We start from the raw sequence: 19,090 nt of genomic DNA on the forward strand, positions 1-19,090 counted from the left end.
GTTATCCTTTCTGATCGATCTATTCAAGAGTCCGTAGTAAAATAACATGAAGCTATTCTTTCCGTTCAATCTATTATAGAGTTCGTACTAGAATAACACCTTAAGACACAAATCAACCAAAACCCTAATGTCACCTAGATACTCCAATGTCACCTCAAGTATCCGTGGGTATGATTATAAGATATGCATCACACAATCTCAGATTCATCTATTCAAACCAACACAAAGTACTTCAAAGAGTGCCCCAAAGTTTCTACTAGAGAATCAAGACGAAAATGTGTGCCAACCCCTATGCATAGGTTCATGGGCGGAACCCGCAAGTTGATCACCAAAACATACATCAAGTGTTCTCAAATCCTTAAAGACTCAATCCGATAAGATAACTTCAAAGGGAAAACTCAATCCATTACAAGAGAGTAGAGGGGGAGAAACATCATAAGATCCAACTATAATAGCAAAGCTCGCAATACATCAAGATCGTATAACCTCAAGAACACGAGAGAGAGAGAGAGAGAGAGATCAAACACATAGCTACTGGTACATACCCTCATCCCCGAGGGAGAACTACTCCCTCCTCATCATGGAGAGCGCCGGGATGATGATGATGATGGCCACCGGAGAGGGATTCCCCCTCCGGCAGGGTGCCGGAACGGGTCTAGATTGGTTTTAGGTGGCTACAGAGGCTTCTGGCGGCGGAACTCCCGATCTATTCTGCCCCTCGAAGTTTTTAGGGTATATGGGTATATATAGGAGGAAGAAGTACGCCGGTGGATCTCCGGGCTGTCCACAAGGCAGGGGGCGCGCCCAGGGGGGTGGGCACACCCCCACCCTCGTGGGCAGCCCGGGCCTCTCCTGGTCCATCTCCGATACTCCGTGGGCTTCTTTTGGTCCAAAAATAAGTTCCGTGAAGTTTCAAGTCAATTGTACTCCGTTTGATTTTCCTTTTCTATGATACTCTAAAACAAGGAAAAAACAGAACTGGCACTGGGCTCTAGGTTAATAGGTTAGTCCCAAAAATCATATAAAATAGCATATAAATGCATATAAAACATCCAAGGTTGATAATATAATAGCATGGAAGAATCAAAAATTATAGATACATTGGAGACGTATCAGCATCCCCAAGCTTAATTCCTACTCGCCCTCAAGTAGGTAAATGATAGAAACAGAATTTTTGATGTGGAATGCTACCTAACATATTTATCCATGTAATTCTCTTTATTGTGGCAAGAATATTCAGATCCATAAGATTCAAGACAAAAGTTTAATATTGACATAAAAATAATAATACTTCAAGCATACTAACTAAGCAATCATGTCTTCTCAAAATAACATGGCCAAAGAAAGTTAATCCCTACAAAATCATATAGTTTGGTCATGCTCCATTTTCGTCACACGAGAATGCTCTCATCATGCACAACCCCGATGACAAGCCAAGCAATTGTTTCATACTTTAGTAATCTCAAACTTTTTTCAACTTTCATGCAATACATGAGCGTGAGCCATGGATATAGCACTATGGGTGGAATAGAATATAATGAGGGGGTTATCTGGAGAAGACAAAAAGGAGAAAGTATCACATCGATGCGGCTAATCAATGGGCTAGGGATATGCCCATCAATTGATGTCAATGCAAGGAGTAGGGATTGCCATGCAACGGATGCACTAGAGCTATAAATGTATGAAATCTCAACAAAAGAAACTAGTGGGTGTGCATCCAACTTGCTTGCTCACGAAGACCTAGGGCATTTTGAGGAAGCCCATCATTGGAATATACAAGCCAAGTTCTATAATGAAAGATTCCCACTAGTATATGAAAGTGATATCATAGGAGACTCTCTATCATGAAGATCATGGTGCTACTTTGAAGCACAAGTGTGGTCAAAGGATAGTAGCATTGTCCCTTTTCTCTTTTTCTCTCTCTTTTTTGGCCTTCTATTTTTATGGCCTTTTCTCCTTTTTTATTTTTATTTTTATTTATTTTGTTCGTCCGGAGTCTCATTGCTACGTCTTGGGCTTGCGTTGGTTTTCCCCAAAGAGGAAGGGATGATGCAGCAGAGTAGCGTAAGTATTTCCCTCAGTTTTTGAGAACCAAGGTATCAATCCAGTAGGAGCCCACACTCAAGTCCCTCGTACCTGCACAAAGTGATAGCTACTCGCAACCAACGCGATTAGGGGTTGTCAAGCCCTTCACGGTCACTTACGAGAGTGAGATCTGATAGATATAATATTTTTGGTATTTTTTGTATAAAGATGCAAAGTAAAAAGTAAAAGCAAAGTAAAAAAGCAAAGTGAGATTAAAGTGATGGAGATTGATATGATGATAATAGACCCGGGGGCCATAGGTTTCACTAGTGGCTTCTCTCAAGAGCATAAGTATTCTACAGTGGGTGAACAAATTACTGTTGAGCAATTGATAGAATTGAGCATAGTTATGAGAATATCTAGGCATGATCATGTATATAGGCATCACGTCCGTGACAAGTAGATCGAAATGATTCTGCATCTACTACTATTACTCCACTCATCGACCGCTATCCAGCATGCATCTAGAGTATTAAGTTAAAAACAGAGTAACGCCTTAAGCAAGATGACATGATGTAGAGAGATAAATTCTTGCAATATGAAATAAACCCCATCTTGTTAGTTAAAAACAGAGTAACACCTTAAGCAAGATGACATGATGTAGAGAGATAAATTCTTGCAATATGAAATAAACCCCATCTTGTTATCCTCGATGGCAACGATACAATACGTGCCTTGCTGCCCCTTCTGTCACTGGGTAAGGACACCGCAAGATCGAACCCAAAGCTAAACACTTCTCCCATGGCAAGAACTACCAATCTAGTTGGCCAAACCAAACGGATAATTCGAAGAGACTTGCAAAGATAACCAATCATACATAAAAGAATTCAGAGAAGATTCAAATATTATTCATAGATAGACTTGATCATAAACCCACAATTCATCGGTCTCAACAAACACACCGCAAAAAGAAGATTACATCAAATAGATCTCCACAAGAGAGGGGGAGAACTTTGTATTGAGATTCAAAGAGAGAGAAGAAGCCATCTAGCTACTAACTATGGACCCGAAGGTCTGAGGTAAACTACTCACACTTCATCGGAGGGGCTAGGATGATGTAGAAGCCCTCCGTGATGACGGCCCTCTTCCGGCAGAGCTCCGGAACAGGCCCCAAGATGGGATCTCGTGGATACAGAAAGTTGCGGCGGTGGAATTAGGTTTTTGGCTCCTCTTCTGATCGTTTGGGTGTACGTGTGTATATATAGGAGGAAGAAGTACGCCGGAGGAGCAACGAGGGGCCCACAAGGCAGGGGGCACGCCCTAGGGGGGGCGCCCCCACCCTCGTGACTGCCTCTTTTGTTCCTTGGAGCAGGGTCCAAGTCTCCTGGATCACGTTCGGTGAGAAAATCACGTTCCCGAAGATTTTATTCCGTTTGGACTCCGTTTGATATTCCGTTTCTTCGAACCACTGAAATAGGCAAAAAATAGCAATTCTGGGCTGGGCCTCCGGTTAATAGGTTAGTCCCAAAAATAATATAAAAGTGGAAAATAAAGCCCAATATAGTCCAAAACAGTAGATAATATAGCATGGAGCAATCAAAAATTATAGATACGTTGGAGACGTATCAGGCATCCCCAAGCTTAATTCCTGCTCGTCCTCGAGTAGGTAAATGATAAAAAGAGAATTTTTGATGCGGAGTGCTACTTGGAATAATTTCAATGCAAATCTCCTTAATCGTGATATGAATATTCAAATTAGAAAGATTCAAGAAAAAAGTTTATATTGACATAAAAATAATAATACTTCAAGCATACTAATAAAGCAATTATGTCTTCTCACAATAACATGGCCAAAGAAAGTTATCCCTACAAAATCATATAGTATGGCTATGCTCCATCTTCACCACACAAAGTATTTAAATCATGCACAACCCCGATGACAAGCCAAGCAATTGTTTCATACTCTAACTTTTTCAAAACTTTTTCAATCTTCACGCAATACATGAGCGTGAGCCATGGATATAGCACTATAGGTGGAATACAATGGTGGTTGTGGAGAAGACAAAAAAGGAGAAGATGGTCTCACATCAACTAGGCGTATCAACAGGCTATGGAGATGCCCATCAATAGATATCAATGTGAGTGAGTAGGGATTGCCATGCAACGGATGCACTAGAGCTATAAGTATATAAAAGCTCAAAAAGAAACTAAGTGGGTGTGCATCCAACTTGCTTGCTCACGAAGACCTAGGGCAATTTTTTGAGGAAGCCCATCATTGGAATATACAAGCCAAGTTCTATAATGTAAAATTCCCACTAGTATATGAAAGTGATAACATGAGAGACTCTCTACTATGAAGATTATGGTGCTACTTTGAAGCACAAGTGTGGTAAAAGGATAGTAACATTGTCCCTTCTCTCTTTTTCTCTCATCATTTTTTATTTGGGCCTTTTTATGGCCTCTTTTTATTTGGGCTTCTTTGGCCTCTTTTATTTTATTTTATTTTTCATCCGGAGTCTTATCCCGACTTATGGGGGAATCATAGTCTCCATCATTCTTTCCTCACTGGGACAATGCTCTAATAATGATGATCATCACAATTTTATTTTTATTATAACTCAACAATTACAACTTGATACTTAGAACAAAATATGACTCTATGTGAATGCATCCGACGGTGTACCGAGATATGCAATATGACAATGATGGAGTGTGTCATGATGAACTAGATGGTGGAAAGTTGCATGGCAATATATCTCGGAATGGCTATGGAAATGCCATAATAGGTAGGTATGGTGGCTGTTTTGAGGAAGGTATATGGTAGGTGTATGATACCGACGAAAGGTGCGCGGTATTAGAGAGGCTAGCAAAGGTGGAAGGGTGAGAGTGCGTATACTCCATGGACTCAACATTAGTCATAAAGAACTCATATACTTATTGCAAAAATCTAGAAGTTATCAAAGCAAAGTATTACGCGCATGCTCCTAGGGGGATAGATTGGTAGGAAAAGATCATCGCTCATCCCCGACCGCCACTCATAAGGAAGACAAACAATAAACAAATCATGCTCCGACTTCATCACATAACGGTTCACCATACGTGCATGCTACGAGAATCACAAACTTTAACACAAGTATTCTTTAAATTCAAAACGACTCAACTAGCATGACTTTAATATTATCACCTCCATATCTCAAAACAATTATCATGCTTCAATCTTTTCTTAGTATTCAACACACTCAAAAGAAAGTTTCACAAATCTTGAATACCAAGCATATTATTATTAAGCAAATTACCATGCTATTTAAGAGACTCTCAAAATAATTTAAGTGAAGCATGAGAGATCAATAGTTTCTTTAAAACGAATCCACCATCGTGCTCTAAAAGATCTAAGTGAAGTACATAGAGAAAAATTATCTAGCTCAAAAGATATAAGTGAAGCACATAGAGCAAAACTACTTAGCTCAAAAGATATAAGTGAAGCACATAGAGTATTCTATCAAATTTTAATTCATGTATGACTCTCTCAAAAGGTGTGTACAGAAAGGATGATTGTGGCATACTAAGACACAAAGACACAAATCATACAAGACGCTCCAAGCAAAACACATATCATGTTGGTGAATAAAAATATAGCTCCAAGTAAATTACCGATGGAAGTGGACGAAAGAGGGGATGCCTTCCGGGGCATCCCCAAGCTTTGACTTCTTGGTGTCCTTGGATTATCTTGGGGGTGCCATGTTCATCCCCAAGCTTAGGTTCTTGCCACTCCTTGTTCCATGATCCATCAAAAGAATTCACCCAAAACTTGAAAACTTCACAACACAAAACTCAAAATAGAAAACTCGTGAGCTCCGTTAGCGAAAGAAAACAAAAGACCACTTCAAGGTACTGTAATGAACTCATTATTTATTTTTATTGGTGTTAAACCTACTGCATTAAAACATCTCTATGGACTATAAACTATTTTACTAGCCATAGATTCATCAAAATAAGCAAACAACACACGAAAAACAGAATCTGTCAAAAACAGAACAGTCTGTAGTAATCTGTAGCTAGCGCAATATCTGGAACCCCAAAAATTCTAAAATAAATTGCTCGACGTGGGGAATTTATCTATTAATCATCTGCAAAAATAATTAACTAAATATCACTCTTCAAATAAAAATGACAGCAGTTCTTGTGAGCGCTAAAGTTTCTGTTTTTTACAGCAAGTTCAACAAGACTTTCCCCAAGTCTTCCCAACGGTTCTACTTGGCACAAACACTAATTAAACACAAAAAACACAACCAAAACAGAGGCTAAATAATTTATTTATTACTAAACATGAGAAAAAGGCAAGGAATAAATAATATTGGGTTGCCTCCCAACAAGCGCTATCGTTTAACGCCCCTAGCTAGGCATAAATGTGAGGATAGATCTAGGTATTGCCATAATAGTAAGATAGATTATTGAAACTCATTTCATATTCTCTATGTTCGGCAGCAAGCTTTCTTTGAGGCAAGCAAAAGTAATCAAAAGGACTAAATTTAACGGGACAAAAGTCCCCAAGATCAACCTTGGGAGGTATAGGTTCCTCCTTTGGTCCTTCGTAATGCTCAACCAATTCATCATTATAAGCATTCTTTTGACAGAACTTTGTAAGCCTATATTCAAGAGAATATCCTAGCTCATCATTTTGAATAGCCAAATCATCATTAAGTTCAGAAATTCTATCAACTAAAATATTTGTAGGAACCCTTCTTCTAAGATTTTCATTGAAAGCAACATAATCTAGAGATTAAAAACGCATTATTTCTTCTTGATCAAAGAGGATAGTTTCTATGGGAGGACGGCAAGCGTCCACCCTGTAATGCGCAAATATTTCTTTGGCTTCTCTTATTATGAATCTAAATTCATGAGCCAAAAAGATAGTAGCGGCACGCTTAACAGAAGAATGCTCAATATTAGAAAATTCCAGAAAAATCCTTTGTATGGAAGGATGCATGTGCATGAATTGTCTTTCAAGTTCAACTACAAGCATGTCAATAGCGTCTGCAAGACTACTTGTTCTGTGAAGGATAGAACTACCCATAGAAGGTAAAGCACCGGCACAAGTAAAGAAATCTTGAATAAATCCTTTTCCAATAATATTACCACTACCAACACGAATTTTTTTTGTATGAAAGACGGTAGGTTCTTTAGCAGGAGCATCAGAATTTTCCATGATATTGTCATCGCTCATATTGTCGATAACTTCCCCAGTTTCAGACATAACGACAAGCAAGCAAACTAGCACATGAGCAAACAAGAGGCAAACGCAAAGGAGAGGGAGGATAGGGAGAGAGAGGGCGAATAAAATGGCAAGGGTGAATTGGGGGGGAGAGGAAAACGAGAGGCAAATGGCAAATAATGTAATGCGAGAGATAGGGATTGTGATGGGTACTTGGTATGTTGACTTTTGCGTAGACTTCCCGGCAACGGCGCCAGAAATCCTTCTTGCTACGTCTTGAGCTTGCGTTGGTATTCCCCGAAGAGGAAGGGATGATGCAACAGAGTAGCATAAGTATTTCCCTCAGTTTTTGAGAACCAAGGTATCAATCCAGTAGGAGCCCACGCTCAAGTCCCTCGTACCTGCACAAAGCGATAGCTACTCGCAACCAATGCGATTAGGGGTTGTCAAGCCCTTCACGGTCACTTACGAGAGTGAGATCTGATAGATATAATATTTTTGGTATTTTTGGTATAAAGATGCAAAGTAAAAAGCAAAGCGAGATTAAAGTGATGGAGATTGATATGATGATAATAGACCCGGGGGCCATATGTTTCACTAGTGGCTTCTCTCAAGAGCATAAGTATTCTACGGTGGGTGAACAAATTACTGTTGAGCAATTGACAGAATTGAACATAGTTATGAGAATGTCTAGGCATGATCATGTATATAGGCATCACGTCCGTGACAAGTAGATCGAAATGATTCTGCATCTACTACTATTACTCCACTCATCGACCGCTATCCAGCATGCATCTAGAGTATTAAGTTAAAAACAGAGTAACGCCTTAAGCAAGATGACATGATGTAGAGAGATAAATTCATGCAATATGATGAAAACCCCATCTTGTTATCCTCGATGGCAACAATACAATATGTGCCTTGCTGCCCCTACTGTCAATGGGAAAGGACACCGCAAGATTGAACCCAAAGCTAAGCACTTCTCCCATTGCAAGAAAGATCAATCTAGTAGGCCAAACCAAACTGATAATTCAAAGAGACTTGCAAAGATAACCAATCATACATAAAAGAATTCAAAGAAGATTCAAATATTGTTCATAGATAGACTTGATCATAAACCCACAATTCATCGATCTCAACAAACACACCGCCAAAAGAAGATTACATCGAATAGTTCTCCACAAGAGAGGAGGAGAACATTGTATTGAGATCCAAAAAGAGAGAAGAAGCCATCTAGCTAATAACTATGGACCCGTAGGTGTGAGGTAAACTACTCACACTTCATCGGAGGGGCTATGGTGTTTATGTAGAAGCCCTCCGTGATCGATGCCCCCTCCGGCGGAGCTCTGGAACAGGCCCCAAGATGGGATCTCGTGGATATAGAAAGTTGCGGCGGTGGAATTAGGTTTTTGGCTCCATATCTGATCGTTTTGGGGGTACATAGGTATATATAGGAGGAAGGAATACATCGGTGGAGCAACACGGGGCCCACGAGGGTGGAGGGCACGCCTGGGGGGGGAGGCGCGCCCCCTACCTTGTGGCCTCCTCTTTTGTGTCTTGACGTATGGTCCAAGTCTCCTAGGTCTTGTTCGTTGAGAAAATCACGTTCCCGAAGGTTTCATTCCGTTTGGACTCCGTTTGATATTCCTTTTCTTCGAAACCCTAAACAGGCAAAAAACAACAATTCTGGGCTGGGCCTCCGGTTAATAGGTTAGTCCCAAAAATAATATAAAAGTGGATAATAAAGCCCAATAATGTCCAAAACAGTAGATAATATAGCATGGAGCAATCAAAAATTATAGATACGTTGGAGACGTATCAAGCCTCCCCAAGCTTAATTCCTGCTCGTCCTCGAGTAGGTAAATGATAAAAATAGAATTTTTGATGCGGAGTGCTACTTGGCATAATTTTAATGTAATTCTTCTTAATTGTGGTATGAATATTCAGATCCGAAAGATTCAAGACAAAAGTTCATATTGACATAAAAATAATAATACTCCAAGCATACTAACTAAGCAATTATGTCTTCTCAAAATAACATGGCCAAAGAAAGTTCATCCCTACAAAATCATATAGTTTAGTCATGCTCCATTTTCGTCACACAAGAATGCTCTCATCATGCACAACCCCGATGACAAGCCAAGCAATTGTTTCATACTTTAGTAATCTCAAACCTATAAACTTTCACGCAATATATGAGCGCGAGCCATGGACATAGCACTATGGGTGGAATAGAATATAATGAGGGGGGTTATGTGGAGAAGACAAAAAAGGAGGAAGTCTCACATCAATGAGGCTAATCAATGGGCTATGGAGATGCCCACCGATTGATGTTAATGCAAGGAGTAGGGATTGCCATGCAATGGATGCACTAGAGCTATAAATGTATGACGACTCAACAAAAAAAACTAAGTGGGTGTGCATCCAACTTGCTTGCTCACGAAGACCTAGGGCACTTGAGGAGGCCCATTGTTGGAATATACAAGCCAAGTTCTATAATGAAAATTTCCCACTAGTATATGAAAGTGACAAAACAAGAGACTCTCTATCATGAAGATTATGGTGCTACTTTGAAGCACAAGTGTGGCAAAGGATAGTAACATTGTCCCTTCTCTCCTTTTCTCTCTTTTTTTGGGCCTTCTCTTTTTTTATGGTTCCTCACTTGGGACAATGCTCTAGAAAATGATGATCATCACACTTCTATTTATTTACAACTCAATGATTACAACTCGATACTAGAACAAAAGATGATTCTATATGAATGCCTCCGGCGGTGTACCGGGATATGCAATGGACCAAGAGTGACATGTATGAGAGAATTATGAACGGTGGCTTTGCCACAAATACTATGTCAACTACATGATCATGCTAAGAAATATGACAATAATGAATGTGTCATGATAAACGGAATGGTGGAAAGTTGCATGGCAATATATCTCGGAATGGCTATGGAAATGCCATAATAGGTAGGTATCACTACAAAAAAAGACACATCCATGACATTTTGGGCCAAACGATTTTTTTTCCTGTCATACATATGACACTTCTATGACGATAATTGTGACAAAACCCGGTATCATCATAGATGTGGTGGGCTCCTACTTCTATGACAAAAAATCATGACAGAAAATGGGCTTTTCGTCCTGGGCGGGCCGGAGACGCAGCTGCATGACATTCTTTGGGCCGTCCATGACGGAAAAAACCATGGTAGAAGCGAGGGGGAGGAAAATTTTGGGGAGTTCCCGGTTACGGTGGGAGGTCGGGGGCCGAGCGATGCGCGTTTCTCTCGTACACGTACGCGTGTGTGTGCGAGGCGTTGGCTCTAACTGAACCCGAGCGAGGCGTTGGGCTCTAACTGAACCCGAGTGATTGCACTGCAGGCTACGCGTTACTGAACCCGAGCGATCGATCGATGGCTGTTAACTGAACCCGATTGAGCGATTCCTTCGCTACTGCTGCTAACAGAACAGTGAGCGGTGGCGTTGCCTCTGGATGAAACATGACCCCGTGGTGTGGAGGGCTGGATGAACAGTAGAAAGTGGAGGGGTGCCCGTGGAGGGGTGGTTGAACAGGACCCCGTGGTGTGGAGGGCTGGATGAACAGTAGACGGTGGAGGGGTACCCGTGGAGGGGTGGTTGTCGGTGTCAAAACCGGCGGATCTCGGGTAGGGGGTCCCGAACTATGCGTCTAGGCCGGATGGTAACAGGAGGCAGGGGACACGATGTTTTACCCAGGTTCGGGCCCTCTTGATGGAGGTAAAACCCTAGTCCTGCTTGATTAATATTGATGATATGAGTAGTACAAGAGTAGTTCTACCACGAGATCAGAGAGGCTAAACCCTAGAAGCTAGCCTATGGTATGATTGTTGTGATTGTTGTCCTACGGACTAAAACCCTTCATTTTATATAGACACCGGAGAGGGTTAGGGTTACACAAGGTCGGTTACAAAGGAGGAGATATCCATATCCATACTGCCTAGCTTGCCTTCCACGCCAAGTAGAGTCCCATCCGGACACGAGACGAAGTCTTCAATCTTGTATCTTCATAGTCTAACAGTCCGGCCAATGGAGATAGTCCGGCTATCCGGAGACCCCCTAATCCAGGACTCCCTTAGTAGCCCCTGAACTAGGCTTCAATGATGATGAGTCCTACGCGCAGTATTGTCTTCGGCATTGCAAGGCAGGTTCCTTATCCGAATACATCAGAAGAATTTGAATACGAGGATAGTGTCCGACCCTGCAAAATAAGTTCCACATTCCACCGTAGAGAGAATAATATTTTCACAGATCTAATTTGCTGGCTTGTTTTGGCAGCATGACGTTATGTCATGGCCCGGTGATTATTCGAACCGTTTCTTTTAACCAGCCCCGCACATAACGCGAGGCAGTTTTTTCGACACATCTTGTCGAAGCAGAGATCGTGTCCCCTTATTACGGGATTCTCATCAATACGGGCGTGGGTAACCCAACCGCGCCATCAATTGCGGCGCTTGGGGGATAAGCGAGTTTTACCAGGAAAGTGGGGACGCTTAGTTTCGTCCGCCCATATAAAGGGATAAGGATTCACCTTTCTATCCACGCCTTCTTCCTCCTTTGCTCATCCGTTTTCGCACACTCGAGCTCTAGCGCCCAAGTCCACACTTCCACCTCAACCTTCTCCAACCATGTCCGGAGCGGGAGGCAAGTGGATGGTCTCCTCCGTCACGGAGGGAGACATCAAGAAACTGAGGAGAGCCGGATACCTGCCCAACGACATCGCGCATCGGCTCCCAGATGTGGGGCAGCTCATCCCCACCCCCAGGCCCCATGATAGGGTAGTATTCCTCACCCATTTCCTTTGCGGACTGGGATTCCCTCTCCATCCCTTCGTCCGGGGGCTCATGTTTTATTACGGCCTGGATTTCCACGATCTTGCCCCGAACTTCATCCTCAACATCTCAACATCTCAACATTTATCATCGTGTGTGAGGCCTTCCTCCGCATCAAGCCCCACTTCGGCTTATGGCTGAAGACCTTTAATGTCAAGCCGAAGGTGGTGGGCGGCCGCCAGGCAGAGTGCGGAGGCGCCATGGTGGGCAAGATGCCCAACATAACATGGCTCAAGGGCTCCTTTGTGGAAACCATAAAGGGGTGGAAATCGGGGTGGTTCTATATCACCGAGCCACACGACCCTGCATGGGCAGCGGCCCCTGAGTTCCGATCTGGCATCCCCACGTGGCTCACCTCCTGGAAAGAGAAGGGCCTGTCCTGGGGTAATTCGAAAGAGCTGACCAGACTCCAAACATGTATTCAAAACATGGTGGACAAGAAGCTCAAGCTTGTCAACATAGTCCAAGTCATGCTCATCCGCCGGATACTCCCGTGCCAACAATGGAGTTCAACTTGTGGGAGTTCAATCCGGCACAACACTGAACTCTGAACAGGCTCTTCGACACGACTCATGAAGATGCCTGGAGGGTGCTGTTTAAAAGTGCCGAGGTCCCCCCCCCCTATTACGGAGGATCATGGATTCAGCGCGAAGCGCCAAGACAATGCAGTAAGCTGCTCTACCTTTCACAGGATACTTATTTTTTCATATAGATTGACTCTATGCGGGATCCAAACTCCCGTACCTTTGACAGGACTGGCAAAAGATGGCCGGACAGATCGACTGTCCGGCTCATTTCCCCGAAGGCCCCGCAGACGCTCTTCTGGCGAAGATGTTGACTCCGGCCCCTTATAAGGTGCCGGAGAAGACCAAGAAGGCCAAGGGAACTTGAAAGAGTTCCCGATGCCAGGCGTCATCGGACTCATCATCCGATGACTCTGCAGCGCACTCTTCCCCCGAAGACGAGGAAGAAGAAGAAGAAGATGCTCCCCCACCGACTGGGGGAGACAAGAAAAGGAAGGCCGCCCCAACTGGGGAGGCCAGAGGGTCCAAGAAGGGAAGGACTCTCCTTACGGACAGCTCCACCGCCACCGACGAAGGCGAAGACGAGTGGTTGCCCAGGGTCAAGCCCCCGAGGAGATCGTAAGTATTCGGATACCAGAGTAACTCATAGGATTCCTTGGTCGCACTGTTTTTCGTAACGCCGAACGCGATTATGCAGGCCGCCACGAGCCAGCATCGATGTATCATCGGACGGCTCCTTGGGCTTGTCGGACATGGATAGCGATCCAGTCCCGACCGCCACCTCCCCTCATCCTGCCGACGACGCCGAGGTGTTTTCTCAAGAGGCACCGGATCGAGGGGAAACAGCCCTGGAGGCGCATCAGGGAGACCTTCCGGACTCCAGGAGCCGCGGGGACGGGGCCCCCGAGAGCTCCAAGTTCGGCTCTCAGCCGAACACCGTGTCGGACCCTCCAGTGGTTCCGGGCTCGGGCAGGCGGCCTCCTTCTAAGAGGAGCAAGACGCCTGTGCCGGTGACCTCTATCCATCGAGAGGCGCCGGACAATCTGCTGGAAGCGCTTCGCAGCGCTTCCATCGACGAGGAGCACCGCACTATCATGACTGCGGTCATCCAGAAGGTTCAGTCTGCCAAGAGCGGATTGACTGAAGCCTGTGCCAGCCTTCTAACAGGCTTCGATGTAAGTGTTTTAAAATGTAGTAGAAATATTACCGCATAGACAGTAGCCCCTGATGCTTTGTTCGGTGTTCACAAAGAAAAGCCGAGCAGAGGATCAAATAATATCGCAGGAGTATAATATAAGTATGTCAATATGCATATGCAGGCTTCGCTGCTAGCGTCCGCCGCACTGACTGCGGAGGTCACCGTACTGAAGTAGGACCTCGAGGGGTCCAGGAAAGAGCTCGACCTTGCTAAGAGGCAGCTCGAGGAGAACAAGGGTAAGTAGTACCCTGTCGATAGATATGTATATATGAAAAAGGACGCGATTGCAAAATGACAGGATCATCGTATGTTTGCCAGGGGCCACGATCGAGGTGGCGACCCTGAAGCAAGCGCTAACCAAGGACGAAGATAAAGCGGCCAAGGAGCGCACCGAGCGAGAGAAGCATGAGGCTCGGGTGGGCGAGGTGCAGCAAGAGCTCCAAGCTCTCGTGACGAAGCACGAGGCGTTGGAGCTTGACTCGAAGACGCGAGAGTCTGAGCTTGCCGCGGCCCTTGAGAGCGTAAAGAGTACCAAGGCCGAGGCCCAGAAGGCCCTCTAGGAGATCGACGCAATGAAGAAGATAGCGGCGGGTAAGGCTTTCTATATGCAAAGCAAGCATGTAAAAGTAAATTACCGATTACTTACCCGGATCAGGAGCTCTTCAGGAGCATTCGCAGATTTGCCCCGCAGTGTGTCCGATGCCGCACAATTTTACCAGGCCGAGGACGGAAGCTCGACGAAGAAGCTGTTCTGGTCTCAGTATGCTGAGGCCGAACATCCGGTGCCGATGAGCGACCAGCTGAAGCAGCTGGTCGAGCTACATAAGGCGGCCGATCAGGCCATGAAGGGCTTTATAGTCCGGCTGTGGCCTGGCGACGCCCTTCCGAACAGCTTCTTCGGCCTGGTGAGGCGGCTTGTGGATGCCTGCCCACAGCTGGAGGTTGTCAAGCGATCCGTCTGCATTGAAGGTGCACGCCGGGCTTTCGCCCGTGTGAAATTGCAATGGGTCAAGCTAGACGCCGTGAAGCTGATCAATAAGGGGCCGCCAGAGGGCAAGGAGCACCGCCACCCCGAGATGTACTACGAGGGTGTTCTGCCGGGCGCCCGTCTCATCGCGGATGAGTGTTCAAAAGATGTAATATTTGAGTAAACTTGCTTGTTTTATCCTGTATTTATGAAAACTTGTTTCATATGCGCTATGCAACACTTGTTTGAATTTAAAAGATTACCTTCTGTTTGGCTGTTTATCCAATTTGAGAGATGGCTAGTCCTCGGCTTCTGCCCCCATGCCACGGGTGCTGGGGTGTTCGGGATAAACCTGAGCACTCTTTTTCCCATATTTGGGTCCTTCGAGGGAGGTGCTCAGCACAACGAACAAGGCAACCGGACTAATAATGCTTTATCACTCTCACTTAGCCATAGAATTCTATAATTTTAAATTTCGGCGAAGCCCCTGGTATTTGGAAGGCCGAATTCGGGGCGCGATACACGTTGTAAGCCGGACAGGGCCGACCCCTCGCCCTAAGCGGCATAAGTCTTTAAGGACTCAAAAAACCTCGCCGAACAGCGACCAGTCTCTCGCCTTATCATGATAGTCAGTTTTAGCTTTCTCTACTGAGGTGCTAAGCCCGGCAGAACCGGGGCACAATCGCAGTAGTTCTCCTAGCGCTACCTTAGCTGATAGAGTGGAACGTAAGGTACCAAAACATAGGAGCCTGGCAAACCCAACATTTGACCAAAGACATGATTCGGAGTTGATGCATATAATGCTATAAGTTCGGGGTGCCGCACTTGTGAAATTGTTCGGACTTTTCACACCGCATTGTGGGGTACGCAAGCCCCTGGTGTATTGGCCGTACCAGAGTGTACGGTTGCAAGGCGTCATTAATGAACACATAGATATATGTATATATAACAAGAATGCAATAATAGTCGTAATGTCATGCATTGTTTATTAAAAAATTGCGTTAAAGCAGAGTGATACATATAGTGCGATAAGCAAAGAGTAGGACTATGTCCCTTCCAAGGGCAAGCTGAGGAATGATATTAAATTGAATATTTCACTCATTACTGTAATCAACCTGGGAATTCTGTGGTATAACATAGTTGTCTGCCTCCTTGGTTGCTGCAAAATGTGTTCGGCAACAGTGCTGCCGGACAGTGTTTCCAGAGATTAAGGTCCTGAAAGAAAAAGAGAAATAACCAAACGGGAAGCCCCTAGTGCGGTTTAGGCCGCGTTTTGGGGCGTGCCGCAGTTGTGCCCCCCTCCCCACCTGTGCCCATGGTATTTTTAATGCGTAATTATGTACGCGCGGCACGATTTTCGCTATTGGGCTGGGATTGGGGTGGCCGCCGTATTGCTACACGAGCTCAGATCGCGCCAGGCGGTCTATTTGCCGATTGCCCCGAGCGCACTTGAAGGTGTCTAGGCTTTGAAGCGCCGAACTGGTTGATTGCCTTGAGAGGTTGCTTTGCACTTCTGCTGCGAGGGCCGCTGTGTGCTCCTCTGTTCAGAGAGAGCGCTCTGTGTTTCCATTGACTGTAATAACTCCGCGAGGTCCTGGCATCTTGAGCTTGAGGTATGCATAATGTGGTACCACATTGAATCTAGCGAATGCGATTCGCCCGAGCAGCGCATGATAACCACTGCGGAATGGGACTATATCGAAGATTAACTCTTCACTTTGGAAATTATCCGGGGATCCGAAGACCACTTCCAGTGTAACTGAGCCTGTGCAATGGGCCTCTACACCTGGAATGACGCCCTTAAAGGTCGTTTTTGTGGGTTTGATCCTTGAGGGGTCTATACCCATTTTGCGCACCGTGTCCTGATAAAGCAGGTTCAGGCTACTGCCACCATCCATAAGGACTCGAGTGAGGTGAAATCCGTCGATGATTGGGTCTAGGACCAGTGCGATGAATCCGCCTTAACAGATACTAGTGGGGTGGTCCCTGCGATCGAAGGTGATCGGACAGGAGGACCAAGGGTTGAACTTTGGGGCGACTGGCTCCAACGCATATACGCCCCTGAGCGCACGCTTCCGCTCCCTCTTGGGGATGTGGGTTGCGTATATCATGTTCACCGTCCGCACTTGCGGGGGAAACCTCTTCTGTCCTCCAGTGTGCGGCTGCCGGGGCTCCTCCTTGTCATCGCTATGCGGCCCCTTGTCCTTGTTTTCGGCAATTAACTTGTCGGCCTGCTTGAACACCCAACAATCCCTGTTGGTGTGATTGGCTGGCTTGTCTGGGGTGCCGTGTATTTGACACGAGCGATCGAGTATATGGTCCAAGTTGGACGGACCCGACATACTTTGTTTGAAGGGCTTTTTCCGCTGACCGGGTTTAGAGCCTTTGAATCCAGCATTGACTGTCGTATCCTCAGTATTTTTGCTGTTAATGCGGCGCTTATGCTTGTTGCGACGTGACCTGCTATTGCCATCCTTGGTATCTGAGGTACCATGGTTCTTTGATATGTTATTACTGCGAGCCAGCCAACTGTCTTCTCCCGCACAAAAGCGGGTCATGAGTGTCGTGAGAGCTGCCATAGATTTCGGCTTTTCCTGACCAAGGTGCCGGGCTAGCCACTCGTCTCGGATGTTGTGCTTGAAAGCCGCTAAGGCCTCCGCATCCGGACAGTCGACGATTTGATTTTTCTTTGTAAGGAACCGAGTCCATAATTGCCTAGCCAATTCTTCTGGCTGCTGAATTATGTGGCTCAAATCATCGGCGTCTGGTGGTCGCACATAAGTGCCCTGAAAGTTGTCGAGGAATGCAGCTTCCAGATCTTCCCAACAGCTAATGGAGTCCGCTGGCAAGCTGTTAAGCCAATGTCGCGCTGGTCCTTTGAGCTTTAGTGAGAGGTATTTGATGGCGTGTAAGTCATCACCGCGGGCCATGTGGATGTGGAGGAGGAAGTCCTCAATCCATACTGCGGGATCTGTTGTGCCGTCGTATGATTCAATGTTTATAGGTTTGAAACCTTCTGGGAATTGATGTTCCATTACTTCGTCTGTGAAGCATAAGGGGTGTGCGATGCCTCTGTATTGGGCTATATCGGACGCAGCTCGAATGGGTCTTGCCCGCTGTGTTCGGCCCGGCCGGATTTGCTTTTACTGTATCCGGCGTGACGTTTGTCGTCTCGCAGAGTGGTGCGCCCTCGTGATCCGTAGATTGATCTTGAATGCTTTGCCTTGTCCTCCAATATGACTCACAGGTATGGCGTATCTCCCCATGCCTTTTTATTTGAATGGCGTTTGGGTGGAGGCTGGGCTTTTGGCTGGAATGCCTCTCTATCGTGGCCACGAGGTGGCCGATCAACCGTATCATACGCTTCTTCCTCCAGTCGGGGTAGTAACCTGCGCCTTGGGTAACTCTTGGAGGGGCGCTCGAGTTTATATTCCTCGGCCGCGAGGACTTCAGTCCATTTGTCAGCTAGCAGATCTTGATCAGCTTGAAGCTGCTGCTGCTTTTTCTTCAGGCTATTTGCCGTGGCCATGAGCCGGCGCTTGAAGCGCTCTTGTTCGACGGGATCCTCTGGGACGGTGAATTCATCGTCGCCGAGGCTTTCCTCGTCTTCCGAGGGGGGGATGTAATTGTCATCCTCCTCCTCTCCATCTGCCGCTCTCTCAGGAGAGCTGGCTCCTTCATCCTCCTGCTCTAAATCTTGCTGGAGGGGATTGTTGTTGTCTTCGGCACTATCCGGAGTATTATTATATCCTGTGCCGGTATCACCACTTTTTCTTTGGCGGGACTTAGAGCGGCGCCGCTGACATCGGCGCTTGGGTTGCCTCTTGGAGGGGTCATCCTCCGCTATCTCGTCGCCATTGCCTTCGTTGGGTGTATCCACCATGTATATGTCATATGACGAGGTGGCTTTCCAGTGCCCTATAGGTGCTAGTTCATGTTCGTCTCCTACATCGTCGTCCATACCGTCGATGTCTTCGGAGTCGAAGTCGAGCATGTCGGTTAAATCATCGACAGTGGCTACGAAGTGGGTGGTGGGTGGGCGTCGAATTTCTTCGTCGTCCGCATCCCAATCCTGTTGGCCATAATCCGGCCAGGGCTCTCCTGACAAAGAGAGAGACCTTAGTGAATTCAGAATGTCGCCGAAGGGCGAGTGCTGAAAGATATCCGCGGCGGTGAATTCCATGATCGGCGCCCAATCGGATTCGATTGGCCAGGGCGCGGGTGGTTCGGAGTCAGAAAAAGAGTCCGGCACCTTAGAGTCACGGGCTGCGTAGAGGATTAGGCTGGTGTTCGGCTC

Source organism: Triticum urartu, chromosome 1A (assembly GCF_056163025.1).
Source record: "Triticum urartu cultivar PI428250 chromosome 1A, HENAU_Tu73, whole genome shotgun sequence".
Lineage (NCBI taxonomy): Eukaryota > Viridiplantae > Streptophyta > Magnoliopsida > Poales > Poaceae > Triticum > Triticum urartu.